Source organism: Lipotes vexillifer, unplaced genomic scaffold (genome assembly GCF_000442215.2).
Source record: "Lipotes vexillifer unplaced genomic scaffold, Lipotes_vexillifer_v1.1 scaffold368, whole genome shotgun sequence".
Lineage (NCBI taxonomy): Eukaryota > Metazoa > Chordata > Mammalia > Artiodactyla > Lipotidae > Lipotes > Lipotes vexillifer.
Genome location: NW_006770215.1, coordinates 717,684 through 726,036, shown reverse-complemented (window position 1 = coordinate 726,036; position 8,353 = coordinate 717,684).

Here is an 8,353-nt window from a genome sequence, read left to right as displayed (position 1 = left end):
CCTGGTGGCGCAGTGGTTGAGAGTCCGCCTGCCGATGCAGGGGACACGGGTTTGTGCCCTGGTCTGGGAAGATCCCATGTGCCGCGGAGCGGCTGGGCCCGTGAGCCATGGCCACTGGGCCTGCGCGTCCGGAGCCTGTGCTCCGCAACGGGAGAGGCCACAACAGTGAGAGGCCCGCGTACTGCAAAAAAAAAAAAAAAAAAATCTATGTTCCCTTTGACTGCAATTTATGAGTTATTTAGCTAAAAATCAATTAGCAGTGAAGCTGTGCATCCAAGCAATTGGAGTTCCTAGACGTAATCACAACCAATCTCCACCACCATTTTTTTCTTTTTTTAATTTTTATTGGGGTACAATTACTTACAATGGTGTGTTAGTTTCTGCTTTATAACAAAGTGAATCAGTTATACATATACATATATCCACATATCTCTTCCCTCTTGCGTCTTCTCCCTCCCACCCTCCATATCCGACCCCTCTAGGTGGTCACAAAGCACCAAGCAGCTCTCCTTGTGCTATGCAGCTGCTTCCCACTAGCTATCTATTTTACGTTTGGTAGTGTATATATGTCCATGCCACGCTCTCACTTTGTCCCAGCTTAACCTTCCCCCTTGCCATATCCTCAAGTCCATTCTCTATGTCTGCCTCTTTATTCCTCTCCTGCCACTAGGTTCTTCAGAACCTTTCTTTTTTTTAGATTCCATATATATGTGTTAGCATACAGCATTTGTTTTTCTCTTTCTGACTTACTTCACATTCTGTATGACAGACTCTAGGTCCATCCATCTCATTACAAATAACTCAATTTCGTTTCTTTTTTAAGGAACCTCCATACTGTTCTCCATAGTGACTGTATCAATTTACATTCCCACCAACAGTGAAAGAGGGTTCCTTTTTCTCCACACCCTCTTCAGCATTTATTGTTTGTAGATTTTTTGATGATGGCCATTCTGACCGGTGTGAGGTGATACCTCATTGTAGTTTTGATTTGCATTTCTCTAATGATTAGTGTGATTGTTGGCAATCTGTATATCTTCTTTGGAGAAGGACTTCTTAGGACTTCTGTCCATTTTTGGAATGGGTTGTTTGTTTTTTTGATATTGAGCTACATGAGCTGCTTGTAAATTTTGGAAATTAGTCCTTTGTCAGTTGCTTCATTTGAAAATATTTTCTCCCATTCTGAGGGTTGTCTTTTCGTCTTGTTTATGGTATCCTTTGCTGTGCAAAAGCTTTTAAGTTTCATTAGCTCCCATTTGTTTATTTATGTTTTTATTTTCATTTCTCTAGGAGGTGGGTCAAAAAGGATGTTGCTGTGATTTATGTCATAGAGTGTAATGCCTATATTTTCCTCTAAGAGTTTTAGAGTGTCTGGCCTTACATTTAGGTCTTTAATCCATTGTGAGTTTATTTTTGTGTATGGTGTTAGGGAGTGTTCCTATTTCATTCTTTTACATGTAGCTGTCCAGTTTTCCCAGCACAATTTATTGAAGAGGTGGTCTTTTCTCAATTGCATATTCTTGCCTCCTTTATCAAAAATAAGGTGACCATATGTACATGGGTTTATCTCTGGGCTTTCTATCCTGTTCCATTGATCTATATTTCTCTTTCTGTGCAGGTACAATACTGTATTGATTACTGTAGCTTTGTAGTATAGTCTGAAGTCAGGGAGCCTGATTCCTCCAGCTCCGTTTTTCATTCTCAAGGTTGCTTTAGCTATTCGTGGTCTTTTGTTTTACCATACAAATTTTGAAATTTTTTGTTTCGGTTCTCTGAAAAATGTCATTGGTTGTTTGATACGGATTGCATTGAATCAGTAGATTGCTTTGGGTAGTACAGTCATTTTCACAATGCTGATTATTCCAATCCAAGAACATGGTATATCTCTCCATCTGTTTGTATCATCTTTAATTTCTTTTAACAGTGCCTTATAGTTTACTGCATACAGGTGTTTTGTCTGTCTCCTTAGGTAGGTTTATTCCTAGGTATTTTATTCTTTTTGTTGCAGTGGTAAATGGGAGTGTTTTCTTAATCTCACTTTCAGATTTTTCTTCACTAATGTATAGGAATGCAAGAGATTTCTGTGCATTAATTTTGTATCCTGCTACTTTACCAAATTCTTTGATTAGCTCTAGTAGTTTTCTGGTAACATCTTTAGGATTCTCTGTGTATAGTATCATGTCATCTGCAAACAATGACAGCTTTACTTCTTTTCCAATTTGGATTCCTTTTATTTCTTTTTCTTCTCTGGTTGCTGTGGCTAAAACTTCCAAAACTATGTTGAATAATAGTGGTGAGAGTGGATAACCTTGTCCAGTTCCTCATCAGGAAATAGTTTCAGTTTTTCACCATTGAGAATGATGCTGGCTGTGGTTTTGTCATATATAGCCATTATTATGTAGAGGTAATTTCTCTATGCCTACTTTCTGGAGGGTTTTTTTTTATCATAAATGGGTGTTGAATTCTGTAAAATGTTTTCTCTGCATCTATTGAGATGATCATATGGCTTTTCTCCTTCAATTTGTTAATATGGTATATCACATTGATTGATTTGCATATATTTGTTAATATGGTATATCACATTGATTGATTTGCATATATTGAAGAATCCTTGCATTCCTGGAATAAACCCCACTTGATCATGGTGTATGATCTGTTGGATTCTGTTTGCTAGTATTTTGTTGAGGATTTTTGCATCTATGTTCATCAGTGATATTGGCCTGTAGTTTTCTTTCTTTGTGACATCTTTGTCTGGTTTTGGTATCAGGGTGATGGTGGCCTTGTAGAATGAGTTTGAGAGTGTTCCTCCCTCTGCTGTATTTTGGAAGAGTTTGAGAAGGATAGGTAGGTGTTAGCTCTTCTCTAAATGTTAGCTCTTCCCTAAATGTTTGATAGAATTTGCCTGTGAAGCCATCTGGTCCTGGGTTTTATGTTTGTTGGTAGATTTTTGATCACAGTTTCAATTTCAGTGCTTGGGATTGGTCTGTTCATATTTTCTATTTCTTCCTGGTTCAGTCTCTGAAGGTTGTACATTTCTAAGAATTTGTCCATTTCTCCCAGGTTGTCCATTTTCTTGGAATATAGTTGCTTGTAGTAATCTCTCATGATCCTTTGTATTTCTGCAGTGTCAGTTTTTACTTCTCCTTTTTCGTTTCTCATTCTATTGATTTGAGTCTTCTCCATTTTTTTCTTCATAAGTTTGGCTAATGGTTTATCAATTTTTTTATCTTCTCAAAGAACCAGCTTTTAGTTTTATTGATCTTTGCTATCATTTCCTTCATTTCTTTTTCATTAATTTCTGATCCCACCTTTATGATTTCTTTCCTTCTGCTAACTTTGGGTTTTTTTTGTTCTTCTTTCTCTAATTGCTTCAGGTGTAAGCTTAGGTTGTTTATTTGAGATGTTTCTTGTTTCTTGAGGTAGGATTTTATTGCTATAAACTTCCTTCTTAGAACTGCTTTTCCTGCATCCCATCAGTTTTGGGTCGTCGTCTTTTCATTGTCCTTTGTCCTAGGTATTTTTTGATTTCCTCTTTGATTTCTTCAGTGATCTCTTGGTTATTTAGTAGTGTATTGTTTAGCCTCCATGTATTTGTATTTTTTACAGACTTTTTCCTGTAATTGATATCTAGTCTCATAGCGTTGTAGTCGGAAAAGATACTTGATACGATTTCAATTTTCTTAAATTTACCAAGGCTTGATTTGTGATCCAAGATATGATCTATCCTGGAGAATGTTCCATGAGCACTTGAGAAGAAAGTGTATTCTGTTGTTTTTGGATGGAATGCCCTATAAATATCAATTAAGTCCATTTTGTTTAATGTATCATTTAAAGCTTGTGTTTCCTTATTTATTTTCTTTTTGGATGATCTGTCCATTGGTGAAAGTGGGATGTTAAAGTCCCCTACTATGATTGTGTTACTGTCGATTTCCCCTTTTATCACTGTTAGCATTTGCCTTATGTATTGATGTGCTCCTATGTTGGGTGCATAAATATTTACATTGTTATATCTTCTTGGATCGATCCCTTGATCATTATGTAGTGTTCTTCTTTGTCTCTTGTAATAGTGTTTATTTTTAAGTCTATTTTGTCTGATATGAGAATTGCTACTCCAGCTTTCTTTTGATTTCCATTTGCATGGAATATCTTTTTCCAGTCCCTCACTTTCAGTCTATATGTGTCCCTAGGTCTGAAGTGGGTCTCCTATAGACAGCATATATATGGGTCTTGTTTTTGTATCCATTCAGCCGATCTATGTCTTTTGGTTGGGGCATTTAATCTATTTAAACTTAAGTTAGTTATCAATATATATGTTCCTATTACCATTTTCTTAATTGTTTTGCGTTTGTTATTGTAAGTCTTTTCCTTCTCTTGTGTTTCCTGCCTAGAGATGTTCCTTTAGCATTTGTTGTAAAGCTGGTTTTGTGGTGCTGAATTCTCTTAGTTTTTGTTTGTCTGTAAAGGTTTTAATTTCTCCATCGAATCTGAATGAGATCCTTGCTGGGTAGAGTAATCTTGGTTGTAGGTTTTTCCCTTTCCTTAATTTAAATATGTCCCGCCCCTCCCTTTTGGCTTGCAGAGTTTCTGCTGAAAGATCATCTGTTAACCTTATTGGAATTCCCTTGTACGTTATTTGTTACTTTTCCCTTGCTACTTTTAACATTTTTTCTTCATATTTAATTTTTGGTAGTTGGATTAATATGTGTCTTGGTGTGTTTCTCCTTGCATTTATCCTGTATGGGACTCTCTGTTCTTCCTGGACTTGATTAACTATTTCCTTTCCCATATTAGGGAAGTTTTCAACTATAATCTCTTCAAATATTTTCTCAGTCCCTTTCTTTTACTCTTCTTCTGGGACCCCTATAAGTTGAATGTTGGTGCATTTAATGTTGTCCCAGAGCTCTCCAAGACTGTCCTTAATTCTTTTCATTCTTTTTTCTTTATTCTGCTCTGTGGTAGTTATTTCCACTATTTTATCTTCCAGGTCACTTATCCGTTCTTCTACCTCAGTTATTCTGCTCTTGATTCCTTCTAGAGTATTTTTAATTTCGTTTATTGTGTCATTCATCATTGTTTGTTTGCTCTTTAGTTCTTCTAGGTCCTTGTTAAACGTTTTTTGTATTTTCTCCTTTCTATTTCCAAGATTTTGCATCATCTTTAGTATCATTACTATGAACTCTTTTTCAGGTAGACTGCCTATTTCCTCTTCATTTGTTTGGTGTGGTGGGTTTTTACCTTGCTCCTTCATCTGCTGTGTGTTTCTCTGTCTTCTCATTTTATTTAACTTACCGTGTTTGGGGTCTCCTTTTTGCAGGCTTCATTTTCGTGGTTCCTGGTGTTTTTGGTGTCTGTCCCAGTGGGTAAGGTTGGTTCAGTGGGTTGTGTAGGCTTCTTGTTGGAGGGGACTGGTGCCTGTGTTCTGTTAGATGAGGCTGGATCTTGTCTTTCTGGTGGGCAGGACCACGTCTGGACCACTACCATTTTATTCTTACATTTTATTTAGCAGTATGAGCTAGGCACTGTGCCAAACCCTTTAAATGCTTTACTATATTATGTACTACTAAATATTACATATTCTTTAATCTGTGCAATAATCCTATGGTATGGGTCATATATCCCTTATTTTAAAGATGAGGAAGATGAGGCCCAGAAAATTGAAGTAAATCGTCCAAAGTCACACAGATAATCAAAAGCAGAGTTATGTTTCTAATCTAGATTTTTCTAACTCCAAAGTTCATGCTGTTTATACTATCTTTTACACCATCTTACTTAATGAGTACCAGATAATTTCTTTGATTTTGTATTTGCAGGGGATCTGTTTTTCATCACACAGGGAATAATTTCAAAACTGTATGAAAAGTTTTCTGTCACAACCATAAGGAGTTGAAAAGAAATTATTAAAATATACTTTCTTAACCAGAATTATTTTGGTTTGGCAGAATGAACTCACAGTCACATTTACTCATTTAGGAAAATAAATATGGGTGAAGTAGAGAATATTGTAAAGTGATATTTTTGCCAGCAATGGTGGTCCCTTTCTTCTCTACAGCACACTTATTATTTCTACTTACTTTTACTGAGAAAGCAATTTCCTGAGTTTAGTTCCTTGTAATTAGTGGCCAACATTTTCCTCAAGGTGCTAATTTTCCATTAACGTGCAAGTGCCCTGCTTGATTTGCTTTATAAACTGAAATGAATACTTTTAAATTAGTTTAAATAACTGATTGCAATCCTAGCAGAGGTAACATTAGACACTTAATGGAATGATCTATAGTTTTTTTTATTAAACACAATTATATTGCTTAATAATATGTACTAGTCAACAAGAGCCATAGTATACATATTTTCTACTCACCACACAAAATCTTATGGCTCATAGGTAGCTTTTTAAAAGCACTTTCTTTGAAAATTAATCTATTTTTCAGCCTGGAGTTTAATGTAATGGGGCTGATTTTCATATATTCTTATACCCTAAAAATTATTTTAGACATTTTTTGAAAATATTTCTACATTACATTCAAGCTTCAGAAAGCATAAATTACAACTACAAGCATATCTGCTATATTAGAACACAAAGCAAAGCTTAATTTCCTAATTTACTGTTTCCTCCCAGATGGAAGCTACTGCACTGTCTTTCATCAATGTTTCCATTAGTATGGCTGAAATTAATAGTGACCAAATCAGAATCCTAGAGGTTATAGGGGTCTCAAGTTCATTCTCTAGCATCTAAACTGAAATATGATTAATTCTCCCCTGGCCTGAGACCCTCTCAATGTGATGGTGTTCAATTTTCAACAGTTTCTTCTTTCCATTTAGAAAGATAACTGGGGACTATAATGATACATTACAGGAGCATCCCCTCTAACGCAATGTTGGAATGAAATAGAGATTGGTGCCCAATATTCTTTTGGGACGAGGTGCTGGGAGGGGGGATATTCCCTATTCTGAGCTTCTCTATATGCAAAGGATCTCTGGTGTTTTGCCTGCTCAGCATCACTAACTCATTTTCTGTAAATATCACATCAACCTGACATTACTTGTGTGGGGTAGGGTTTTTCCCATTCCCACCTCTCCACTTGAGGGGTGAGTACAGGCCAATGCCTAAAAAATGGATGCTATGCAGTGAAGCCCACATTTGGAGGATTTCACATTGGGAGGATGCAAAGCTCATATCTTTGACCATTGCCCATTTCAGCATCCTAGATTTTAGATTGTCACATGCTACATTGAGGATGTTTCCCCACAGATAAATTACCACCTGTTCTGCAATTTACTTAGTATTTTTTTTCTAGCTTGATTTCATTACCTAAGCTTTTTAACTTTTGAAATCATTTTAAATTTACAAGCATTTGTAAGAAGTATTATAGTGATCCTTTACCTTTACCCAGTAAAGGGTATCCTTTACCCAGTTTCCCCCAATGGTAACATATCACACAGCTATAGCACAAAATCACAACTGGAATATTGACACTGATGCAATCCACCAACCTTATTCAGATGTCTTCTGTCTTAACTTGTATTCGTTTGTATGTGTATGTGTATTTGGTTCTATGCAATTTAATCATGCGTATAGGTTTGTAAATCTACACCACAATGAAAAGATGGAACATTTTCATCACTAAGAGGATTCTTTGTGTTACCTTTTTATAACTATCCCTACCTTCATCTTGTCTCTGAACCCTGACAACCAATAATCTGATCTGCATCCCTATAATTTTATTATTTAAAAATCTTATATAAATGGAATCATATAGCACTCACTTTTTATGGTTGGCTTTACTTCACTGAGTCAAATTCTCGGAAGTTCATTAAGGTTGATGCAATCAACAGTGACACATTGATACTATTGATACTATTCTTTATTGCTGAATAGTGTTCCATGGTTTAGATATATTATAATTTGTTTAATCATTCACCTGTTAAAGGACATCTGCCTTCCTGTGAGTTGACTGAACCTTTTTTAAAGATTTCATTACGATTTATTTATAGTGTTTTTGATTGTATCATTTTGTATAGCTTTCTTAGTGGTTGCTTTGGATATCGTATTTGTACGTAACTTATTATAGTCTACTAGTATCAATGTCTACAACTTCAAGTGAAATGTGAAAACTTTACTTCCATTTTTTCTCATAAACTTAATCACTTTTAAATATTATTGTCTTTAGTATTAGAAAGTATTATAATTTTTAATTGTCATATATGACAGAAATTTCAAGAGAGTAGTTCATTGTATATACTCATATTTCTACTTTTTCCATTTTTCTTTCTTCCTTCCTTATACTCCAAGTTTTCTTCTTTAATCATTTACTTTCTGTTTGAAGAAACTCCTCTATCCATTCTCTAAAGGTAAGTCTTC